We start from the raw sequence: 2,913 nt of genomic DNA, 5'->3' as shown, positions 1-2,913 counted from the left end.
TCAAAAAAAAAAAAAAAAAAAAAAAATTGACCTGTAAGAGTGGATGATGTGGCTCAGGAAGTGCATGGAGTCTGAGGACCATCTCCATTGGAGGAAGGTATGGAGGCTGAGGGAGGGCAGAGATGAGCAATAGCACCAGGTCGTGGTTGAGCCTTCCACAGCCCAAGGTTACCTGGACACTGGGACCAACAACATGCACCAGGAGCTCTTTGGGTACCTGCCCTGATCCACTGCCCAGATTCTACAGGTGTTCACTGTTTCCTGTATTTGCTTGTTTTTTGTTTTAGTTTTTCTTTTTCTTTTATTTTTTTGTGGCAGGATCTCACTCTGTCACCGAGGCTGGAGTGCAGTGACATGGTCTCAGCTTACTGCAGCCTCTGCCTCCGAGGTTCAAGTGATTCTCCTGCCTCAGCCTCCCAAATAACTGGAACTACAGGTGTCTGCCACCATGCCTGACTGTTTTTGTTAACACAGAGTCTCGCTCTGTCGCCCAGGTTGAAGTGCAGTAGTGCAGTCTCAGCTCACTGCAACCCTCGCCTCCTGGGTTCAAGCGATTCTCCTGCCTCAGCCTCCTGAGTAGCTGAGATTACAGGCTTGTGGCATCACGCCCAGCTAATTTTTGTATTTTTGTTTTTAAGATGGGGTTTCACCATGTTGGTCAGGCTGGTCTTGAACTCCCGACCTCAGGTGATCCACCCGCCTTGGCCTCCAAAATGCTTGGATTATAGGCGTGAGCCACCACGCCCGGCCATTTTTATATTTTTAATAGAGACGGGATCTCACCATGTTGGTCAGGCTAGTCTCAAACTGCCAACCTCAGTTGATCCGCCCACCTCCGCCTCTCAAAATGCTGGGATTACAGGCATGAGCCACCGTGTCTGGCCGGCTGATTGGGTTTTTGGAATTCCATTTTGGCATTCCACTGGTATTAGCGCCCCAGGGCTGCCTACATGTCTCCACAGCTGAGTGGCTTCACATGACAGCAATTTGTTCTAGAGGTCAGAAGTGCACCATCAAGGTGTCCACAGGGCCAGGCTCCCTCTGAGGCTCTAGGGGAGAATCCTTCCTTTACACTCCCGGCTTCTGGTGGCTGTGGGCAATCCTGGGCTTGCAGTGACATTGCTTCAATCTCTGCCTCCATCTTCCTCGGGCTTTCTCTTCTGTGTCTGTGTCGTCTGCTGTCTCTTAGAAGGACTCTTGGCTGTGCAAGGTGGCTCATGCCTATAATCCCGGCATTTTGGGAGGCCGAGGCAGGTGGGTCACAAGGTCAGATAGAGATCATCCTGGTCAACATGGTGAAACCCCGTCTCTACTAAAAATTAAAAAAAATTAGCTGGGTGTGCCGGTGCACGCCTGTAGTCCCAGCTACTCAGGAAGCTGAGGCAGGAGAATCGCTGGAACCCAGGAGGCGGAGGTTGCAGTGAGCTGAGATCCTGCCACTGAACTCCAGCCTGGGCAACAGAGCTAGACTCTGTCTCAAAAAGCAAGCAAGCAAGCAAACAAACAAAAAACAACTAATATCCTGTTTCCCAGCCAAGTGTGGTGGCTCACACCTGGAATCCCAGCACTTCGGGAGGCCAAGGCAGAAAGATTGCTTGATGCCAGGTGTTCAAGGCCAACCTGGGGAACATAGGGACACCCCCCCCCCCAATCTCTACAAAATGCAGGAAAAATTAGCTGGGTGTGGTGGTGCACATGTGTAGTCCCAGCTACTGTAGTTCTAGATGCTCTTTGGGGTTCAAACAATTCTCCTGCCTCCGCCTCCCCAGTAGCTGAGATTACAGGTGCATACCACCATGCCCAGCTAATTTTTGCATTTTTAGTAGAGACGGTGTTTCACCACATTGGCCAGGCTGATCTCGAACTCCTGACCTCAGGTGATCCACCACTCTCAGCCTCCCAAAGTGCTGGGAATACAGGAGTGAGCTACCGCGCCTGGCCCCAAATGTATTCTTTTTTTTTTTTTTTTTTTTTTTTTTTTGTTCTTTGTTTCTTTTTTTTTTTTTTTTTTTTGAGACGGAGTTTCACTCTTGTTGCCCAGGCTGGAGTGCAATGGCATGATCGTGGCTCACCACAACCTCTGCATCCTGGGTTCAAGCGATTCTCCTGTCTCAGCCTCCCGAGTAGCCGGGATTATAGGAGCTTGCTACCACACCCAGCTAATTTTGTATTTTTAGTAGAGACAGGATTTCTCCATGTTGGTCAGGCTGATCTTGAACTCCTGATCTCAGGTGATCCACCCACCTCAGCCTCCCAAAGTGCTGAGATTACAGGGGTGAGCTATTGCACCCAGCCACAAATGTATTCTCTTTCAGAAATCTAAAACCAACATGTAGCCAGGTGTTGTGGCTCAAATCTATAATCCCAGAACTTTGAGAGGCCAAGGTGGGTGGATCTCTTGAGCCCGGGAGTTGGAGACCAGGCTGGGCAATATAGCAAAATCCCATCTCTTCCAGAAAATACAAAAGTTAGCTGGGTGTTGTGGCTCACTCCTGTAGTCCCAGCTACTCTGGAGACTGAGAGGGGAGGATTGCTGGAGCTTAGGAGGTCTAGCTTGCAGGAAGCCATATTGGCACCACTGTACTCCAGCTTGGGTGACAGAGCAAGACCCTGTCACAAAAATACAAATTAAAAAAAAATAAAACCGGCAGGATACAGTGGCTCACACCTCTAACCAACACTCTGGGAGGTTGAGGTGGATGTATGGCGTGAACCCAAGAGTTTGAGGCCAGCCTGCGCAATATGGTGAGACCCCATCTCTACAGGAAATACAAATATTAGCCAGGTGTGGCAGTGTGTGCGGGTGGTCCCAGTTACTGGGGAGGCTGAGCCCCTGGAGGTGGAGGTTGCAGTGAGCCTAGATCAAGCCACTGCACTCCAGCCTGGGTAACAGAGTGAGACTCTATCTCAAAA

The sequence above is a fragment of the Cebus imitator genome, unplaced genomic scaffold (assembly GCF_001604975.1).
Source record: "Cebus imitator isolate Cc_AM_T3 unplaced genomic scaffold, Cebus_imitator-1.0 Scaffold266, whole genome shotgun sequence".
NCBI classification, from domain to species: domain Eukaryota; kingdom Metazoa; phylum Chordata; class Mammalia; order Primates; family Cebidae; genus Cebus; species Cebus imitator.
The sequence above is the reverse complement of the archived record's forward strand: the minus strand, read 5'-3'. Positions refer to the sequence as shown.